This window comes from Canis aureus, chromosome 35 (assembly GCF_053574225.1).
Source record: "Canis aureus isolate CA01 chromosome 35, VMU_Caureus_v.1.0, whole genome shotgun sequence".
NCBI classification, from domain to species: domain Eukaryota; kingdom Metazoa; phylum Chordata; class Mammalia; order Carnivora; family Canidae; genus Canis; species Canis aureus.
In genome coordinates, this window is record NC_135645.1 from 12,286,834 (window position 1) to 12,310,244 (window position 23,411).

A 23,411-nucleotide genomic window follows, 5' to 3' on the forward strand; every position below is an offset into this window, starting at 1 on the left:
ACCCAGGGATCCCCAAGGGAGAATTTTAACCAGGCTCCATGCCCAGGACCCAGCTGGAAGCAGGGCTTGATCATACAGCCCTGAGATCATGACTGAGCTGAAATCAAGAGTCAGACACTTAATGAACTGAGCCACCCAGGTTCTTGCCAGTTATGTTTTTCAATAAAATTGTCTTTTCATATAAGTCCTAAAATAGCTTGAATATTTAGCTTCAATAATACATAAAATTGTACATAGTATTCAGTAATTATTTTAAATCTCCAAACAAATTTGTTCTTTTTTCCTTTTTAATGCTATTTATTCATACCTTCTTTTTAATAAAACTTCCCAACAATTTGTTTATTAGTCTTTTCAAAGAACCACATTTTATTAACTGTCTTTAGGTCTGTTTTTTATTTCACTTATTCATGACATTATTTTGTTGTTTTCCTGCCTTTGCATTTTTGGTTTTACTTTATTGTACCTTTTCTAAATTGATATTTTTTACTACTTTTCTTTTTAACATAAAAATCTAAGCTATATATTTTCCTTTGCTTTAGGTGCATCCCTTGAGTTTTCTTATATGTTGTGTCCATTTTCATTAAGTTCTACATATTTTCTATAATTTTCAAGCTTTCATTAGTCTTTGACCTGTTATTTATATGAAGCTTTAAGAAAAAATTCTAATTATTGGAGATAACTGTTTCACTTTCATTATTTAATGACCATCTTTATTATTTAATAATGCTTTCACTTAGAATCTAGTTTCTTAAACATTACTATGCCTACCTTAATTTTTACCATTCTTGTAGTTTCAAACATTCTCTCATATATTAGCTAAGTCTCTCATAAACAGCATGTGATAGGACTTTTTAAAATTCAAACTCCTCCCATTCTCAAATACTTTTTAGACACATGTTAGATCTTTTTATTCTTTTATTATCCCTTAATCTGTTTTTATGTTTTTCATGTTTTTATTCCAGATAAATTCCTTGGAGTTTATTTTTCAATTCAGTAATTCTTCCTTTAGCTACATCTAATGTGATATAGTTTGATTTCAGATGTTAATTTTAATAAAAATTCAATTCTATGCATGTCTTCCTTTTAAAATCAAATTTGCCTCTTTTGTGTTTTTTTCTCCTTATTTTTGCCTTTTTCTTTTAAAATTTCTTATCATTTGGGAGCAACTGGGTGATTCAGTTGGTTAAGCGTCTGCCTTTGGCTCAGGTTGTGATCCCTGGGTCTGGGATTGAGCCCTGTGTTGGGCTCCCTGCTCAGTGGGAGCCTGCTTCTCCCTACTCGTGCTCTCTGTTGCTGTCTCTGTGTCCCTTTTAAATATAAACAAACTCTTTTTAAAAAGTAAAATTTCTTATTATTTTAAGTGTTTATCCCATTAAAGTCTGAAATTAATATTGCCACTTCAGATCTTCAGACTATGCTCTATCCATTTTCTAACTTAATGTTCATGTTTGACGTAAAACACTTATTTTTAAGTATCTGCTAACTTATTTATGGAAAAACCTTTCTTCATGTGTTTGATATTTTTGATATGTGAATACTTATTCTTTTTTTTTTTTTCTACGTGACTCCCACATGGCCTGGGTTGTTGAAGGTGTCTTAGCAGAGCAGATTTGATACTTCTAGGTATATTACTTGGTTGCCATTCTCTGTGGTCACAGTGGTTGTAAGCCTGCCTTGTGTCCCTGAGATCCCCTGATTATTACTGAATTGGATAACATGCCTGGGTATTGTGGTAACATTGTAATCATATGCCAAATGCCCTGTCCTTTATATTCCTTTTTCTTCCTATCATCGTGGAATTTTAATTTCTTTCTCATGAGATCAAACATTGAAAAAATTTTCTCATAGATCAAACATTGAAAAAATTGTGCATGTGTTTTTGTATTTTCTCTTTTAAAACACCTCTGTGTTTCAAAAGGAACATTTCTCTGTGACCCTAGTCTGCTATTTTATAGGAAACAGGAGAGCATACTCTTCCCAGAGGGCCTTTCCATGTCTATTTCTTTGGCTTGGATACCTTTTACCTTTTCTCCAAGAATATCTTCCTAACTCATTCCCTCGTTTATTTCAGGTCTTTATCTGAATCTGATCTTTCAATAATGTCATCATCAGTTACCGTATTTAAAATTTCACCCCCAAATACCCCATCTCGTCATTTATTTCCCCCTCCCTAGCTTTATTTTAATTCCTTAGCATGGACCATTGTCTATCATCCTATATATATTTTACTAATATTTCTTATTGTCACTTGCCACAAAAAAATGTAATCTCCATGAGATCAGAAGTTTTCATCTATTTTGTTCATTCCTATGTTCACTACGTAGAAAAATGGTACATAGTAAATACTCAATAAATTTTTATTTAATAAATGAATGAAATATTCAGTGACTGCATATTGAGTGCCTATCCTATATATTGGTGATGCTATAAAATAAAACAAGATAGACACAATTTCAGCCCTCATGCAGATGACAGTCTTAAAGAGAACATAAACTTTAAAAAGCATTGTATCACCAAAGATGGGCAAAGGCTATAATTTCAAATGGACTCTTTTGATGAACTTTTTGATATCAGATTGGCATTCCTTGAGATGGAAGTATGGAGGCATGGTGGTTATTTTTGATATGCAATGCATCCAAGACCTCTTATTTTCTTTATGTAAGAATAGACCAAAGAACACACACACACACACACAAACACAAAGATAATGATTTAGAAAACAATTTACTGAGGAGCTGATGTAAGTTTGACTAAAGCAGTGAGAAAAATGAAAGCACCTAAGTGTGAAAAAAGAATTTCCAATAAAGTTTCCATGATACCAGGTTTCTTTTTCAGTGTTGGTAACCACTGTCTGATAAGCACAGAATGCAAAGGAAGGGCCTAACTCAACATTCTGCTGCCTTGTAATTGTACCTAAAGAGCAAGTACACATTTGCCTTTTATAACTCTGCAGGTAGTACATACAGGAGGATATGCTGTTACTTTATCATAGTAAATAATAAAGTTCATGGCTGTATTTACACAGGCTGAGTTTCTAGCATGTGAAATCATGCAAAGAATGTTAAATCTCTAATATGTGTTTAATGTACATTTCAGTTGATTTTTCTCCTAACTATACTAGTAGCAATTATTTTATTTATATGTGGAGAAGGCTGTGTCACTTAAGGGAAAAGCTAATAGATTTCTTGGCAATTTTTCTATCATGTTAAAATCTATTTCCATTTCTAACCGTTGTTATATTTTACTACTCTGTCTTATGTTTTTTAGTTATAGTCCTAGCACCTCCTTTATTTCTTCCTTTGAGCTCTTGTTTTCTCTCTATTAAAATGTCTGTGCCTGGGCTTGTAGTCAAATCATCTCTCTATCTTGCTACAGACTGGCTGGCCAATGCGAAAGAACTAATTTGTAGGGAGCCCTTTTTCCTAAATTCCATAAATTATACTACCAGCTGCTTTCACATATATAATCTCATTCAATCGCCATTAAAAACTCTGTGTGTTATAAAAAAAAATCCCCTCATTTTAAATAAGATGAAACTATTAGGGAGATTACATAAGTTCCCCTAGGATACACACTTAGTAAGCTGGAATTCAAACCCCAAACTTCTAATTGGAAGTGTTTGCTGTTCTCATTATAATTCCATTACTTCTCCTAGATATTCCACCTCAGCCTACCTGGAATTGCTTTTGAAATTTTCCTGATTTGCCATTGATTGAATGGGATTTATAATAAAAGCGTTCTTACAGCACTGAGGTTTCCAAGTGGTAGACAGAGTTGGAATGTAGAAAAAACAACGGTAGGGGTAGCTGTTACCTACCTAATTTTATAGTCTCTTTTGATTGAAAGCTGCTGCTCCAAACCTCATATTTATGCATCTAATAGTTATTGAGTGTTTATTGTATGTCAGGCACTAACCTAGACCCTGGATATAGAGTGCCAAGCAAAATAATGTGGTCTCTATATAGAGTGTACAACCTTGTGGGGGTGAGAAAGAATAAACACAAACCAATAACCACATGAATAATTCAAACTGTTACAAATGCTACAAAAGAATAAAATAATGGTGAGATCTGTCTGTCATCAATTGGAGGTGGCCTCTCAGAGAGAGTAGAAGAACCACACAATTGGTTGGGGGCTGCAGAGCTCTTTGAGGGAACCCTGACTCAACTTCTATCATACTGTACCAGCTGGCTGTTAATGGGGGATTTAGAGCACTCACCCCTGCCCACCCTGGGGCCAAACCAACCAGTCTTTCTAATCTGTTGTAAACATTTGAGACTAGGATTCTCATCATTTGGTTTTGTAGAAGAAAAGTAGGATGGAAAGTAAAAGAAAAGAGGTTCAGTAGGTTAGTCCTTTAAGGATTGAAAAGTAATTTGTTTAGGAATGTAATTCCTTATTTTTTTTTATGCAATGTGAATTTTCTTAATCATCAGGAATAGATTGTAACACAATTCATTCAACATTTCTTTTTTTTTAATATTTTATGTATTTTTTCATGAGAGACACACACAGAGAAGCAGAGACATAGGCAGAGGGAGAAGCAGGCTCCTTGAAGGGAGGCCGATGTGGGACTCAATCCCTGGACTCCAGGATCACGCCCTGAGCCAAAGGCAGACGCTCAACTACTGAGCCACCCAGGCATCCCCATTCAACATTTATTAACCAATATTTAGGCCGTATCTACCATTTTTCAGGTATTGTCCTAAGGACTAGAGATGTAATAGTGAATAAGACAAAACCCCTGTTCACATACCTATGGTCTTATGTGATAGATAATTACAATGCAACGCTATGATTATTATGACAAGATTAAGGACAGAACATCATATTCTAGAGGAGGAAAATATCTAAACTGATACATCAGGGACTTGTACATGCAGGTCAGTAGAATTTTCACATTGCCCAAGAATAAATCCTTTCTGTAATCATAACTTCAAGATGTACTGTAAATGAGGATATAATTCTTAATGTTTACCTAAATTCTAGTTTGGTTCATTTTCTTGATAGCTCTTAAGTTTTGGTATAAGAATTAAAGTTTTAAAATATCATCTATTTAATAAAACTTTCTCTTTAATATACTGTGAAGTGTGGATTACAGAATAGAGTTACTTACAGTATATTATAGATCAGGTTTCTACATGAAAGTTCAAATTAATTTATATGTAAAATCTGATATTAAATTGTTTTAAGAGGTAGCCATTAATACTAGAAAATTCAAACAGCATTTTTTTATGCTTAGTCTTTCATACATGTAGTGGTCTGACAAAGGTGTAGACAGACCAACTGTGCTCTTGGCCTAACGGGTATCTATCGTATGATTTCCTTTTCCTTCCTTATTGCCCTTTATCTATTTCCAGTTCACAGAGTTGATACATAGATAACTGTTGCTTCTCATACTTCCTTTTTCTGATAGGAAGAGAGATTTGTTTAAGTGTGAAGGGCTAAATCTAGCTTTGTAATTTACAAAAACAAGCATAATTAGTTTTTCAAGTCTACTTTTAAAATTATAATTCCTCTTACTCTTCATAGGCTTATTGTTCAGATAAAACCACAGAAATTAAAACACCTCAATTTTTAAAAAAAGGAAATTGTTTAAATAAAATCTTTAAAAAAATGAAATTGTCTTTATTGATGATTAAATTCAGCATTTTATAATAACAATATAATTAATGGTAGAGCACTCAGCTCGGCTCAGTAGAGGGTCCAGAAGTAACACATATGAAATAAAATAAAAATATTTTGGTTTACAAATTGTCTTTTCTCAAAATAGGTCAAACTTGAAATGTAAAGCACTTAAAATGTTCATAAGGATGCTCACTTGGTCACTGGGGAAGTAGTTTATGGTCTAAATGTAGGTTCAGATCTCTTTTGTGGAGCCACTGGCCCCAGCAGACCCTGCTGAGGCCCTTTACAGTGCCTTAAATGAATTAGGTATTCGATTTATTAATGGCCCATGAGGCACCACTGAGTGCCCCCCTCTTCCATCTCTAGCCAGGCCTAACCAGTATGGAGGGAGGATAAACTTTCCTGCACTTCACAGCACAGAATTGGACTTATTCAGTTCCCATTGGGCAATACAGCTGTGCCAGCCTAGGAGTAAAAAGAATTTAACACAAATCCTCTATAGTATATCTCCATCTGGAATGGTGCTGATAGCAACTTCACCCTCATGTGACCCAAACCATTCTAGGGATTATGTCATCTGCATGGGATTCCGAAGACACCATTTAACAATTCTGGCTCTGTGCTGTCCTCCAAATCAAAACAGAAATAAGGACTGTCAGAACATCATTATTCCTTCACTTACATGTTCCAACCCTGGAGAGAAAAATGGATTATAATATTTTTTTACTTCTATATTCGAACCTTGTGTTATATGTGAGCTTGGGTTATTTGCAGGGTCTCTTTAGAAGACATAAAAAGGTGATTCTGCGACTTGTGATTAACTGTTAAGGAGCCCACAACACCTTGGTCTCTTTCCTGTTGAATAATTACGTTTATTTCATCCTTATTTTCAAATTTTTTTTAGATTTATTTATTTATTCATTTATTCAGAGAGAGTGAGAGAGAGGCACAGACACAGGCAGAGGGAGAAGCAGGCTCCATGCAGGGAGCCTGACGTGGGACTCGATCCCGGGTCTCCAGGATCACACCCCGAGCTGCAGGCGGTGCTCAACCGCTGCGCCACCGGGGCTGCCCCTCATCCTTATTTCCAATTCCCTGATTGTAAAGTATAGAAAATAAGCCTTCATTTTTCACTCAGAAAAATGGGCACTATCGCTGTACATGTTACTATGACCCTACTGTCTTCCTCTTCAATAATAGAAATGGTGCTTTAAAAGGCTGGTTAGGGTTGCTTATTGTGGCTATTACTATTGTTGCTGATTCAAGAAACATCCAGCATCTGACTTGGCTCTACAGCGAGCTGTGGGATATAGAGTGATATCTTGAGTAAGCCATCTTTCTATCTTTTTACTGCCTGCTTAGGTTAGCACTTTAACTTAAAGGGACAGATATCCTCTCCTTTTCTCAAACCACCAGAGCAGTACTAATAGCTTCCCTTTAATAATGCTCACTTTATAGCAGGCACTGTGCCAGTTCCTTTAAATGCTTCTAACAGGTAATAGACACAAACGATCCTAGAAAGATGGGTAACGTGATCTTCATTTTACAGACAGGGAAAATGTCACCTGCCCGAGACCCCACGATTGAAGAGAGAGAGCTGGAATTTGATTCCAGGTTTATCTGATGGCAAAAGCCAATCACTTAACCACAGTGCTACCTCGTATAACTGCTGCTGTGCCGAACTCTGTGAGCCACAGATCTGCAGATCGTTGATTGCATGAGTAGCGTCTCTTCCTTCTTGTCACCACTTTGCACAGGCTTACCATACTGACCAAACCTTAAAACCATTGCGTGTCACTTCAGAGGGACAAATCCTGGTTACATTATGGTTACGGGCCAAAAGGGAGCTGAACTGCTATTGAAAGAAGCATCACTTTACCTGCACCACAAAAATGGTCTCACCCACTCCCATCACCACCTTTGGTTGGTGATCCCCTCAGTGTTCTTCTGTCCACTCCTATCTCCTTTCCTTTCCCTGGTAGTGTCATAACAGTGTCTTTGGCAAGGTTAGCAAGTAACCACTTATTTACTTTGGTCGCCAATAAATAACAAATAGCCTGTTAGTAATTGTGCATGTTTTATGTAGCTTTAGATAATCTAAGACAGGCTTAGACATCTGGCATCTGAGGTTGGATTAATATGCCTTCATACCTGGTCTCCTTTATATAATTCTCTATTAACAAAAAGTCAATCATAAAAGAAACAAACTCAAATAATTAGAGCATTTTATAAGTGATATACACTCATGTACTCATAACTTTTTCTTGAATGTTACCTAAATATCAGTTTCTGTGCAATAATATGAAAGAATAAGCTTGATATATGGTTTCTTTTTTTAAAATGTACCATATCTGTCACAAATACCTCATACGGTATTGTTTGCATCTCTATGTGAGCTGTATGTACATAGTTTTGTTTTATTTTGTTTTGTTTTTTGTTTTTAATACTTTATCTCTTAAAAACAGTTTTGGGTTTCCAGCAAAATTAATAGGAAGGTATATGAGCATATTTTTTGCACTTTTAAATAGTTAGCTCTATGAGGGTAAGGTATGTTCTGTTTTATCTTTTAGCATATCATAATGCCAAATACAACACTTTGCATGTACTAGATGCTCACTAAATATTGTTGACTTAGTGAATAAATTAGTCTATAATAGGTTGAACAGATTTGCAGTCCTAAATTGTTCTTGCCATCATTTCACTCTGCATAATTAAAGAAGTTTAACTAAGATGATTAAAAATGTGTTATTGAATTACTGGTGTAGATTCTAAAGCAGTGGGATGAAAGAGACCCTGGCTGTACCCCTCTGAGGAAGCAGGGAAGATGAGTTTCTCACTGTAGGTATACTTAGTGGATTTTATTGTGACTGAATTAATTTATTTCACTTAGGAAGGTTAGATTTATGATTTCCATATGGCAGTCTATAACTTCTTTCTTTTCTCCCTACCCTGCCAGCTAATATTTTTTCCTATTAGAAAAGTAATGTTTACTGTAGAGCCTAACTATATGGAAAAGTAAAAAGCAAACATTAAAATTATCTGTAATCTAATTATCTAAGATGCAATCATTCTCCATATTTTTGTATGTTCTTTCTGGGTTTTTTCCTCATCTACACAGTTTCATTATGTCCATGCAATTGGTATATTATATGTTTATATAACATTATACTACCACAAGTTATTTTTTGAATTGTTGCAAAATATTCCTTTCTATGATGTGTGCTATGCTTTATTTAATCAATTTTCCATTGTTAGACATTTAGTTTGCTTTTAGTTTATTGCTATCACAATAGTTATTTCCTTTGTAGATTTATGGTTTTCAGTCATACAAAATAGATTTCTAGAACTAAAATTACTGAGTAAAATTTTTGAACTTATTACCTAGAATTTCCTAGAAATTTCCTAGAAAATTTTTAGCAATTCACAGTCCCATCAGAAGTGCATGAAGATGGTGTTTCATTGAATCACCATCAAAATTGATTATTTCCTCGACACACTTTGAAGCAAGTGTGTAGACCTACTAACTTTCATGTTACCTTTATTAACTCTGCTTAGAAGTATATAAACTAAACACTTAAGTTTGCTTTCAGAAAGAATTATGGAATATTTTTAAGGGTCAAAGTAGCCAGAGGCCGCATGTTGGAATACAATTTCCACCTACGTACAAATATGTTTCAGGGCTAATTGTAAACTCTGCAAACTTTGAGCTGGATTTACGTTGCCTTCTGTATTGATACCTACTTCACTGGCAGTTTTCTCAAAGTGTATTGGGCTGAGGCATTATATCTGGTATTCCCTCTGGTAGCTAAGCAATCTCTTTTCTATTTGCTGTTGTAACCTAAAGTTAATGAACATTCAAAGTTTACTTCTTATTTATTTATTTATTTATTTATTTATTTATTTATTTATTTATTTATTTATTTATTTATTTTTGGATGTTTGTGGACAGCTCCACAAAGCACCTTTCTTCCTAAACGGTGTTCCATTCAAACTGAGTGCAGATGAATCTGTGTGGTTTCATTTTAGAGAGTAGCCGTCATGTTTGTTTTAGGAAGGCAATAGTGTTGGAAGAATACCAAAAAAAAAAAAAAAAATCATTTTTAAGTGTTTGCTTCGTCCTCTGGTGAAAGCATTTTCGTTTTAGGGGCCGTGGTGAGTCTTAGTCCCTTGCTGGTATTTGTTCTTGATAACACTGCTAAGGTCTCCGTGTGTGTTTATTCACACATATGAATTTGGGGTGGTCTGAAATATACTCTGGGGAAAATATAGATATAAAATTATTCACCTCTTTAAGGACTGCTGTCTTTTCTACTTCTCTGCAGAAACTGCCTCAGCACAAATACTGGCTCCAGTTAGAAAATTAATTTTTACTTATATGATACGTTTGTTTTGCATTTCAGAGTACCTGATAAATTGCACGTCCATCTGTGCCCCATAGCTGCACAGGTATGTATATGAACCACCTATAGTTATGTAAATCTATGTATTAACTGACAAGTTACTACAGTTTTGTGTATTAAAATTGCTTACAGATTTCATAATGTGAAAATGTTAATTTTTGAGCACTTACAAATATTGACAGCTTCCAAGAAGAGTGCATTTTATACATACCTTGCATTTCACTCTATTGTAAAAATCAAATAAACATTTCTAAGATCTGATGAAGCAGAATGATTTTAATTACAAAGCATTCATCTGGTGAAGAGATTAGAGAGTGTTTCATGGAACTGTATTATTAAAGCGACTGCTGATACGGGGTCAGAGACTATTGCAGAACCACTCTTTTTGACATTATTGTTTTATTCTCAAACTTTTTTCTTTTTTACCGCTTTTGAGTTTATTTTCTGTGGTGGTTGTTTTAGGTAAGGAGTGGTTGCAGATGTACTGTCTGCTGCACTGTCTCAAGCACTAGAGGAATGGGAAAAAAAATGTTTGCACCTGTTTAAAATCTCAACTGTGCGGTGTTGTGGTTCCTGGGCAACAGGCAGGAATTCTCAAAAGCTTGGTTGCACCTGCTCAATTGTTTCTTGCAGCTGTGTCATATGAGCGAGCGCACAGAGAAGCTTGTTAGCAGTTTGCTCTAGCCGTTACGTATTTTGTGTACTCTGAGTTTGAAAGATTATAATTTGATGTCGACCTTGAACTATTACATTGTTTATTATGAAACTCACTGTTTTCTCCCAATCCTTTGATCTGAGTCTCAAATATATTTTTTTCTAATAGCTGTTGACTGCCCTCGATAATGTGCATGTTAACTCCCCTAAGGGATACCTGGGGAGAGTAGATTTCTCTGGAGTACTGGGTGGATAATCATTTTTGTCCTGGTAGAGATATTTTGTGTTTGGCTCGGTTTCACCATGTTGGCAACCCCACTATGTGAGACTGGATGTACTTATTGATCCATTTAGCTGAACAGATTTGAAAGCATTTGGCTATTAGTGGACACATGGGGCATATTCAGAAAATTTAAGTATATATTGTAAGATCATTTCTTGATTTCTGCATGTGTCTATTGCAGTTGAGTGGAAGTGAGAGAGGGAAAAAAGTAAAACTTACATAATGGTAGTCTTAGAAAAGGGTCTAAAATCCCGATGTAGATTTTAAGGCTGGAACATTAACCTTTACTTTTACCAAATCCTTGTCACCTGGTATATTTTTTTCCTCTAAGTGTTGATTTCTTAGATGTTAATAGTTCTACCCACTTTCTGAAAAATATCTACATTTTTAGTATAGACAAGCTATTAGAGACCATAGCTTGTACTAATTAGGTCAAGTTCTTTAAATGCAATATGAAAAGTGGCAACTTATATAACAAGTATTTAAATAAATAACTTATTTGGTAGTCCCAAATTCCTGATGTTGAAAACTTATTCAAATAACTTGCATTATTTTCCTTAATAATGCTATCTTAATGAAAATTTAAGGAGTTGCCATTAATATTTAGTAACACATAATCTTAGAGCTGGTGTATCTTTACTTTTTATTGATCCATTTAAGCTGTTGTTTTTCTCTTAATCACTGTAATATAAATTTAACCTCTTTTGGAGTAGGAAACACAGGTATTGAGCTATGTAGAGGATTATCCACAGCCTTTTAATACAATGCTTCATACGAAGTAGGTGGTCAGTAAATGTTGAATGAATACGTACATGATTAAAATATGTCTGGAGTTGTATTAGAAACAGAGGACTAGGGAGTCTTAGAAATCTGTTACTTGTTATATATTCTGGATGGGTCTTTGGACTTCCTTTAGTTCTCATACTGCTGATTAGACAGAGATGAGACTACTGATAAATTCTGTCCTTAAAATGAGAAATGAATATGTAAGAATTGATCCTCATTATAGTCAAGAACTTACATCACACTATTTGCAATATGCTTTATATTTATTTTTACTGACTATGAGAAAAGTCTTTATAACTATTTTTCACACAATGCTGAGGTATTCAATGACTGAGTTACTTGTCACTTTAGAAATACTTTGCGGCATAGGAATAAACAAATCTTCTGTGTTATATGATCAATGCCATAGGTATTCCTGAGCAATCACTTTCTCTCCATCTCTTCCTCTCCATCTTCCTGTCTGTCTCTCTCTCACCCACCCCTCCTCTTTCTTAATCTCTACCTCACTGTATTCACAAAAATAAAATGTATGTTAACTTTCTTCAGGCCAGATAAGATCAGATTATATTAAAAATCTGTAACTGTTTTTGCTAAACATAAGTAATGGGCCTTGTGTTTACTGTATACATGTTTATAATTATGGTTTCTGCTATTCACTAAATTCTAACTGTAAATAAGTAGAGATAAAGCCAAGTAGGGGTAAAGTCAAAATAGGGTAGTTAAGACCTGCTTTGGATAGGCTCCTCTAGAAATCCATCCTGTGCCACATGTGACAGTCACATGACAAAGGCAGAGGCTGCAGAATGTGCCAGTATCTAGTGAATCAGAACATTTTGTTTAGGCTTCTCAAATTTCGATACCACCAATTATTGTTATTCATAGATACTGTTAGGCTTGGAAGTATCTTTCTTCTGAGAACAGTTTTTCTTTTACCTTGGTTTATACCAGTGAGTAAGAGGCCAGTAAAAAGGGCATTCTTTTTTTTTTCCCCAGAACCTTAGTGTGTTCAAATAAACTATATTCTTTTGTTAGTCTCAATATTTGAAGTTAAAAGATGAGGCAAGAACATCAGTTAGCTAGCGTACTAAACCAGATAACTGTAGCTGCTTCATTGACTTGTACCAGAAATTATAGTATAGAATCCCCAGGAAGGAGAAGTCGCCAAGCCACAGGATGCCTGGGCATAATTGTAGATTTTTCTGTGATTTCAGGATTAAAGATATAAAGGAAGAAAATCAATGTTTATTAAGGATATAGTATGGCTAAATATGCTTCTTTTTACCCTTCCTTCCCTCTCACCCTCCCTTCCTCATTTTCTTTCTTCTTTTTATTCCACACAGTAAATGGATACCTACTATTTGCCAGACATGGTGTTAAGGTAAATGAATAAAGCAAAGTTCTTGTTCTCAGAGAGCACACAGACTGGAACGGGAAACAAAGATATGTCAATAGAGCTTTTTTTGGTTTCACCACTTACTATGAGTATAGACCCAATCAACTTACCTAATTTTTCTGTTCCTTTTTTACTTCTTTGGAAAATTGGAAAAATAATAACATCTACCTCATATACTGTTGTGTCAAGTTAAATATCAGGCAACACATGTAAAATTCTCAGGTGGTTTTCACATAGCAAGTGCTCAATAAATGTTAGCTATCCTAATATTATTTCTATCACTACCACCACTGCTATCACTTAGCTACTGAGGAAAGATCATCTAATTGCCTGAGACCAGAGATCCTCACTTGAACATTGTCACATAATTTCTTAGAGGTTTTATCCGATGCTACCTCTACTTCTTTATAGGTTAAGAGAGATTTTAAATGTCATGGTGTTAGAACTTTATGAAACTTTAATAGTCATCCATCTAACATCTTTATTATATCCATGGTGAGGAAATATGCTCAGAAAAGTTCATGTACTTGTCAATGATATATAGTCTAGTAGGTGAGAGATACAGAATTTGAAACTAGAGCTCTTGATTCTTGGTCTGTGTAAGATACCTCATGTGGAATACCTTCCTTCTAGAGATTTGAGAGTATATCGCTTATCTCCAGGAATTAAATGGACTATGCCAAGTTGCTGGAATTCTAATCATAAAAAAACTATCACTGTACTGAATTTAAAGGACCTTCAGGTATTCTTATAATGGGATTAATTTGATGGAAGTTTATTGAAGTTTGTGTTTGTGAATAATTGATTTCTTCTTAAGGAGAATAAACTGAGTCAGGTTTAGCAAGACATCTATCTATGTGACTTCAGATGTTTTAAAGGAGTCTATGAATTGCAAATACCTTTCAGGATATCTGGACTCTAAATCTCTTGCCTGAGTTTAAATTTAGGGGCTTTGCAGTCCAAATGGCCTGCATTGAAATCCCAGTTCCACACTGCAGTAGCTATGTGACCTGACCAAGGTTGCCTAACCTTACTAAACCTCAATTTTTTGTCTAAAATATGGTGATAAGAGCATCTATCTTTTAAATGAGAGATGAGAGGATTGAAGTTAATTAGATATGCAAAATGCTTTATTTGGTGCACAACATTCATTAGTATTCCCTACAAATTAATTTCCTTCTTTCTCCTTTCGTGTGTGTGTGTGTGTGTGTGTGTTTGTTTTTTTAAGATTTTACTTATTTATTTCAGGGAGAGAGAAAGAGAGAGCAGGCTCAAGTGAGGGGAGAGGGAGAGGGTGAGAATCCCAAACAGACTCCCTACTGAACATGGGGCTTAGTCTCACAACCCAATAGATCATGACCTGAGCTGAAGCGAAGAGTAAGTCGCTTAACTAACTGAGGCATCCAGGCACCCCTAGACTTACCATTTCTAACTATACATGCTACATGTCTATAGAAGACTGGGGCTATTTAAAGAGAAACATAAGATGTGGATAATCACATCCACCTCAAAGTCTGTGATTATGAAATGTACCTTTCAATGGAAGGGCTCTTGATACAACTCCCAGACAACTATCACCCCTCTTTTGAAAGTCAGGTACCCTTAAAACCAATCTTTTGCAAACAATGAAGAACCCATCCTCCCCAATTGAACCATGTATTCATACATGCATCCTAGTGAACTAGGTGGTCCTATTGAGAAGGTTGGCACAAAATTAAGCAGCCTCAGATTTAGGGAACATAGTTGGCAATGAGTAAATGGCTGTATAAATCTTTCTTTTTTCTCCTGGGAAGGGAATTAGTGTGGTAACGTGTTCTGATACTCTCCTGTGCAAACTCCCTCAACAGTAGAAAACTGAATTATGAATTTGTGTGTATGATTTTCCCTTAATTATCTTTAATAAAAACTAGATGATCTTAATTATAGTAAACCAGTTTTTTTTCCTGCCATCCTGTTTATATTGTAGCAGTATCTGCCTGAACAGCAATCAGAAAAGAAGGGAAAAAGCACAATATGTGGAAGAAACTATTATTCAGCAGAGTTCATAAAGTTGTCTTGCCTAATGTCAAGTGTCTAGCTTTGACCATGATGTGTAAACACTGATGATTAATAAAATCTTTAGTTAGTTGGGTATTAGTTTGCTAGGCTGCATCACAAACTAGGAAACTTAAACAAGAGGAATTTTTGTTCTCACAGTCCAGAAGTTTGAAATCAATGTTTTGGCAGGACCAGTTCCTTCTGAGGGCTGTGGGGAAAGGATCTGTCCCAGGCTTCTTTCTTATACACTTAATAGATGGCCATCTTCTCTCCCTGTCTTTATCATCTCTTCATGCTTATCTGTGTGTCCAAATTTTCCTTTTTTATAAGGATACTCATCATATTGGATTAGAGCCTTCTCTAATTATCTTATTTTAACTTTATTACTTCTATAAAAACCCTATCTCCAAACAAGGGCACATTTTATGGTACTTTAGTTAGGACTCCAATATATTTTTTTTCTTTTCTTTTGGAGGGGAGGGCTCAATTTAACTCAGAACAGTTGGGTTAACAGTTAACGTTTACTGAGTGACTTTTGTATTACAAATGTTTTATACTATATTATTGATAAGCCTTACAATGATCTATTAGGTGGATATTATTCCTTATTTTGCAGGTGAGAAAATTTAAACTCAGAGAGGATTAGCAATATCTCTAAGATTACACATCTAGTACATGTCAAATTGCTAATATTTGAACCCATAGAATTTCAGGCTGCATTTTTAATGGATGAGCTTCATTGACAACTTGGTCAAAAGCCTCCAAAACATTTGTACTTTAAGCATTCATTTAAGGTTCTTTTTTGGGGGGAGGGGAAGGTGGTCTTCATTAGGGCTTGTGCCAATGAACATTTTATCCATCAAAAAATGGTGTATTGTGCTATTGCTAAATGCCCAGCATTGCCCTACATCTTCACTCCTGAATGTTTTGCTGATTATTGTCTTTGAAGGCTTAGTGTTTTCATTCTCCTGCACCTGATGAAGCTTTTGGACAGGATGGATTCTGAACATAGACTACATGGGTTGATTCTGGCCCCAGTTTGTGTGGATGGCACTGAGAGCCTAGTCATGCCCAGTGTCTGCTACTCAGCACATGTGCCCTCTGTTCTCCTTTCTCTCTTTCTTCTCCCTCATCTTTGTTTTTCATTCTTAACAGGTAGTTTGTGATTTTCTCCCCTTTTTTGCAGTCTCTGCCATCAGTGATAAACATTGAAAGGGATGAGGTGTGAAGAATGACAGAATAGGAAATATCTCTGCTTGTGTTAAAGCCAGTGCCTCTGCAGGTGTTTACTGTAAACTGGCTGCAGCCTTGTTACTTATTCAAACCAAAGAGCAAGGGTTATTGTGTACCTTATTTAAGTTTCCTATCTTACCAGTGGAACAGTTTGTTTCTGACTTTGAAGTTTTAAAGCAGAACTTGCTCATGACCCAATTTCACTAATAATTCTCTTAAGTAACCCTTGTACTCATTTATAAGATATTTTTTTCCACCCACTGTCTGTCTACCCTGGTTTAAAAATTTTATATATGTACTTTTAAAAAATTGATTAGCTGGAGAGCTGCCCATTCCTCTGTGCTGTATAATAAGGGTTTAAAAACTGCACACTGAATTCTGTATAGTGTAATTAAAACTGACCCACATTTGGACCTGAGTACACCAGGACTTAGCCAAACTTGCCATGAGCTGAGTTCTGGTGGCAGATGGGAACTAATGAGGACACACTCCACTCCAGAATTTCCCAGCTGCTTGGCCCCTTTTTGTACAAACAAGGTTTGGAGCGAAGTCCGGATCCCAAGAGCATGTTCTGTAAATGTGCTGTACCCAATGATTTGGGAAATGTTCTCACAAAATCAGGCTGTTTCAAGGTATCCTTAAGACCTCAGCTACTGTCAGATTTTAAACATGAAAATTAGAAGGGGCCTTTTGTGCTGGCTCCAACCAAGTGAATTAATATCACATTCCCTGTCCCCCCGCCCATTTTTTTTTTCCTGTGCCTGGGGATAGAATGATCATTCATATCCAAACCTGGAGATTTGCAGGTGGTTGTCTCAGGACAGACTGGGTCTCCTTGCAACCTATGGATCTCTTCAACTGGTTTGATGTCCTGGGACTATTCAGGCAGATGTAATTGAATCAGTTTGAAGCAGCTGTAGCTGGCATGTGGTCTCTCAGATTGCTAGCACCTGCTTGTTTTTTTGCAACTCACTAGAGTGAGAGAAGTGCCAAAACCAGCATTGGTCTTGGAGCAGATAAAGCACTTCAAACCTATATTCCATTCTCTTCCAACCTAACCACATCATCATTGGTGCCTGAATTAATAAAGCCCCCTTTCATGATTATGTCTGAGGTATACTTTTCCTTCTCACTCTTCTCAGTATTGGGATCCTGATCCTGACAGTACTGACCATGCGAGTCCAAAAAAATAAGGGAGTATAATGGTGATCAGGTGGCTTTGGGGCTCTCTTATCATTAGACAACTGGGTAGCCTGTGGTTTGCAGAATCATTTAAATGAACGCCCCAAATTCATTTGCTGTTCCAGCACAGTCTTATTGGCACAGAGAATGAGCAGTTAATGTATAACAAACTGTGAGCTGTTATGGAATATGATAAATACATTTGCTTAGCAGGGGGGAATGTAAAATGGAACTATTTCTCTAATGTAACTCTAAACTAATCGACATGGATTTCTTCAACACTTATTATGTGCAGGAAGATGCAGTCTACTAAAAAAAGGATAAAAATTCTAGGACATACTAAAGATATAAAATATATTTTAAAAGACACAGCTTTGGAATCTTTAAAAAAGGTTTAAATTCATTTAAAAATGTGTATTTATCTTCTCTTTATCCCACTGTGTTATTTGGTAGGCATATATTTAACCTTCAAATATTACCAATTTTCTAGTGTTTCATTTGAACCTAGAGATGACAAAGACTATACATTTACTTAATGTTTATGTTACAGTGTTTTTTTTTTTACATGCTTTTGGCATTGATAATCTTTTGAGAGAAACCAAGAGACAAGATGAGTTTGTGAATAATAGTAATAAGAGTGAATGCCAAAAAAAGTCATTTCACTATCATCAGCAGATACCTACTTTACAAGGCATGCCTAGATGCCATGGACATAAAGAATTATATATGGTCCTTGATTGTAGGAATCTTATGGGATTCCTGAAGAAACATGATATAAATTTAAAAATAAAATAAGGCACTCTCAGTGTTAAATGCATCCCGTAGACCTGAATTTGGTATCAAATGAATGTTGTAAAAGTGAAAATAACGGCACTCCTGTAAAACGACTGCCCTGGACCATATGTCCTGCTCCCCCTCAGTGCCCATGAAGGACATCGCCAACCCATTATGGTTCTCTCTGCCACTAAACTAGAACTTGATCTAAAACTCCTCCTGAAGACAACACTTTAGACAATCATTACCAATTGATGGAAGTTGGATGTAAAATGAAACTCATTTACTATTGCTGAATAAGTCATTAAGTAATAAAGATAGTCCATGGAGAGAGACATCTCAGTGAGCTGCAAGTAAGAAATGGGACTTGAACTAGGCCTTGAAATAACATGAAACATAGGACATAAGACACTTGAAAGGAGAAAGGAGATCATTTTCAGGCTGAGGAGTCGTATCAACAAATGAGCTAAGTATGGAATTGTGTGATTATCAATGATAATGAATAGTCCTCAGTTGTAAATATGTAAGTGCTTATGTAATTTTTAGTTGAACGCTTTTCTTCTTTGCTAGACTACAAATTCCATAAAGTACGATATTGTTGTTTATTTTAAAATACCTTCTCAGGGAGAACTTCACAGACTTCTCCTATCTGAATCAGGCTGTACTACATTTCTATAGGTTCTTATTTTTTCCCATCACAGTATATAATTCACCTGACGGTTTGGGGAGCACCTTCTTACTGCCAATATTCTATATTTAAAATTGAGGCTGAATCAAAGATGATTTTGTTCTCTATAAATTTATGTAGCAACAACGATTTTTCAAAACCTGATTTTTATTTTTATAAATACTGTGGCACTCTCAACACTAATTTGGGAGATTTTAAGTTTTTAATTTTTTTTAACTTTTTATTTTTGGAGGAGACTTTTATTTTAACTCTAGGATTTAAGAATTTTGTTACATATTCCTCAGGCACTGGGTGGCTCAGTTGGTTAAGCTTCTGCCTTGGCTCAGGTCCTGATCCTGGAGTCCTGGGATCAGTCCTGCATCAGACTCCCCTCAGGGAGCCTGTTTATCCCTCTGCCTATGTCTCTGACTCTCTTTCTGTCCCTCATGAATAAACAAATAAAATCTTAAAAAAAAATTCTCTTTCTTTTGAAGTATAATTATCTGATATTAATAATTTATATATCTAAAATAATTGTTTTATATTATCATTTTTTTATATTGATCAATTTTAAACATTGCCTTTTTATGTTTGATTTATTTATTCATTCACTCATTCAGTGGAAATTATTCTAGCTATTGACATAACTGTATTCACTTTCCATCTGATTATATAAATACCTTAATCATCTATATCTTGCTGAGCTATTAAAGTGTTAGGAGACCAATGTCTCTGAAAACAATTTGAATATAAATAGACTCATCTTTGAGTTGTTAAAACCATTTTTTCCCACCTTTAGAATGTTTGGTGACTAGAAGATTGATCAGAAGGTTGGCTTGGCTATCTAAAATGTATTAACTACAGAAACAATTTCATTTACTAATAGTTACTGCACATCTCTCAGGTTAAAAAAAGAAGAGGAAAAAATAATAATTGATCTATACTGTTTCCTATAAGGATAATTCCTTCAGTATTTCCTTCTTTGAACATATAACATTTAGTGATGGATATCTACATGTGCCATCCTTATGATTTTGACCTCTTTAAGGGAGTTTTTAAAAATAATTTCTAATTTTTTAAATATATGCATTTCTGTGTTTTTAGGGTAAAATGTGTGAATAGATCTTTTATCATTCAAAATATATTTTCATTAAAGTATTTGAACTTTTCACACTATTTGCTCTTGTTGGTTTTTGTTAAGAAGATCGAAATAGGGGATCCCTGGGTGGCTCAGCGGTTTAGCACCTGCCTGCGGCCCAGGGCATGATCCTGGAGTCCCAGGATCGAGCCCCACGTTGGGCTCCCTGTATAGAGTCTGCTTATCCCTCTGCCCGTGTCTCTGCCTCTCCCTCTCTCTTTCTCTGTCTCTCATGAATAAATGAATAAAATCTTAAAAAATAAAGATCAAAATAGGATTGCACTATAGGTCATAACTTTTTAAAGATAAAAAATGTAAGTGTGTTAGGGTCTTTTGAATTTTGAGATTTAAGTAAGTAAAGAAACATAATGCAGTATACAGAAAAAAAGAAGTAAACTGGAAATTACCTAAAAATGTTGCTTTAATAGTGTCTTAAATTTATATAGCAAATTGTATAGCTGAGTTCAGTATTACTTTAAAAAATGTTTAATTTTGAGTATTAAGAGACAAACAGAATTCGTAATCATGCTGATATGATGCCTCAAGCAAAGTAATGCATGCTTACTAGTATCTTTACCAGTGTCAGGATAGGATATACTCTAGGCCAAAAGAAAATTTATTTTTCCCTTGTGTATTTGTCACTTGATGTCATAATTTCCATTAATCAAAAATGGGCATATTTACTTTTTGAATCCAATTCTTCAACAACATCAATAATTTTTAATTTGCTTACTGATTTAAGTGATGTTCATTTGGGGCACCTGGGTAGCTCAGTCTTTAGTAGTTAACTCTTGATCTCAGCTCAGGTCTTTATTTTAGGGTTGTGAGTTTAAGCCTGCATTGGGCTCCACACTGGGCATGGAGCCTACTTAAACTATGTTCGCTTAAGTGATATTAAGAATACCCTCTGCTATTGATCATGTACCATCATAAAATATTTATTAATTGTTTAAGTCTGTATTTCACTCGGGATTCTAAAAAATATAAATGTCATAATTTTCTTTTTTTAGTATTTATTTAAAATTTTGTATATATTTTTTTAAGACTGATACCTGTTTAAGACCTGTCTTTGACTTTCTTGAAAGCATGGGATTAGAAGAGGTTACATTATTTTGTGATAGCATCTATCTATAGGATTTAAGAGGGAACAACGCGAAACAGAGGGCCAAATCCCTTTTCAAGTTGATTTACTACTACCAGCAAACTTCATTGCAACCTCCCAGTAAGTTTTCTCTTTGATCTTTCCATACTTAAATGTTCCTATCAGTCGGAGACTTTGAGGTCACCATTTACACTTATGGAACTGCTGTGTCAGCTTCAACTTTGTTGCGGTACAGAGATAGCCTATTAATTCCTTAGGAAGGCTGTAACAAATTGCCACAAACTGGTTGGCTTAAATCAAATCTATTTTCTCATAGTACTGGAGGCCAGAAGTCCAAAAGCAAGGTCCAGAATGGCCATACTCCCTTTGAAGGCTGTAGTAAGAATCTTTCTTGCCATAGTTTCTAGTGGCCCCTTGTATCCCTTAGCTTTTGGCAGTATAACCTCACACTCTGCCTCCATCTTTACATGGCCTTTTCCTCTGTCAGTGTCTCTCTGTTTTCTCCTTTTCGTATAAGAACATCAGTCATTGAGTTTAGGATTGACCTTAAATCCAAGATGATTTTGTCTCAAGAACCTTAACTAGTTACATCTGCAAAGGCCTTATTTCCTAATGATATCCATATTTTGAGGAATTAGAAAGGCATGAAATTGTGGGGAACACTATTCAACCTACTATAGAGAGTAACCTTATTTTTCTATAGTAAATATCTACATATCTATGGAAGGCTTACTTACATAGTCACATATTAATACTTTCTTGCTTCTGTACTTGACAGTTTTTCTGCTCAGTATTGATAGAATACTAGTTGCCTTAACACCTTAGTATTTTTTATGGATTTAATTGAATCACGAGTCATTCTCTTGCATAGTCTTTTAAACTATTGGAAACTTCTCTTTATTATAAATATTAAACTTGGGGGATAGAATAGGTAGTGATTAACAGGGTTACAGTTACTCCACAGATGCAGGGCAAAATTCAAAACTGACTTTGGCTTTTTTATGAAGCCGTGTGTATTAAGATACCAAATATCTTGTGAAGTACATAAAACTTCTAAAAAAGTTTATAAACTAAATCATTAGTTACAGAAAATTTTTTCATAATGGTCTTTAGATTCTGTAGGCCATGTATGCACCTGAAATTTAGTGTTGTAGAATGACAAAGACGTTGTGCTAGATTTTAGCTGTTGAAACCATGAAACTTATCTCTCTGTATTTAGCATAGGCAAGGTCTTTATTAGAGAATTATGAATCTGGGTATCTATAGAAATACACCTCCATTAAGCGATAACTGGAAGTCAGAAGTTCCAGAATCAGACTGAAAAAGCAGGGCTCAGCTCAGAAAGGTCAATTTCAAACTTTATGTAGCCAGTTATTGACTAACAGAATTGAAGCTCAGCTATGACCAAATGAAACACCTCCATTTTTTTTTTTGTACTTCTCCCAAGTTGATTCTGAGGTTGTTCAAAGTGTTTTTTGTTTCATATAAGGAGTAGACTACTATTACGGTAGGAGTTGACAGAGGGAACCGTTCCTAAAAGAATTGGGATAGAATTGGAAGCATTTTTTTTGTCATTTCCACCTCATGATTACTAGATATTACAGGTGAGTTTTCTTGTGGGGTGGTCAAGGGTGGGCTTTCTGAGGAAATAATACCAGAACTGAATTAATCTAAATTTGATCTTTGTATTCTCACCGGTTGCTCAAGATTGTGCCCCCAAAGTATATATGTATCAGAATAGAGGGACAAGGGGATGCATGCCCTGTCTGTTAGCTATTAACAATGTACAATTAGGAGGTCAGCTTCAGGGACAACCAGTTGATGCTTCTCTTTATCTTGATAGTAAACACAGTAATAATAGGCATTCAGAAATGAACGAAAGATGCTCAACTGTATCTCCCTAAAGTTGAACAAACTTATTATTTCTGAAAGCCAAAATTAATTTGGCCACAGAGAGACTGGATTCATTGCTACTCTTAGCTGTCCTCATCAATTCCGTTGCCACTCTGGTGCAAGGGATTGGTAGAACTACAGGGATTCTTGAATCATCATTTCCCTCTTTGGCAAATAATGTTTTCTAGGAATAATATCACCCCCTTTCCTTTTTCTCCGTGTATCCAGGCTGTAAAAGGAA

The 23,411-nt window shown here is 35.3% G+C and overlaps 1 protein-coding gene across 29 annotated transcripts in view; it reads left to right on the forward strand.

Moving 5' to 3' along the window:
• Nucleotides 1-23,411, forward strand: part of ZBTB20 (zinc finger and BTB domain containing 20) — a 781,647-nt gene that overhangs the window by 202,914 nt on the left and 555,322 nt on the right. For 20 of the 29 annotated variants that reach the window (XM_077884681.1, XM_077884673.1, XM_077884670.1 and 17 more), the window contains 2 exons: nucleotides 10,029-10,074; nucleotides 13,092-13,129. The gene's annotated coding sequence lies outside the window, so the exon portion shown is untranslated. Of the gene's footprint in view, nucleotides 1-6,230; nucleotides 6,427-10,028; nucleotides 10,075-13,091; nucleotides 13,130-23,411 lie in introns of those variants that run through there. The other 9 variants (XM_077884671.1, XM_077884676.1, XM_077884674.1 and 6 more) reach the window with 3 other exon arrangements.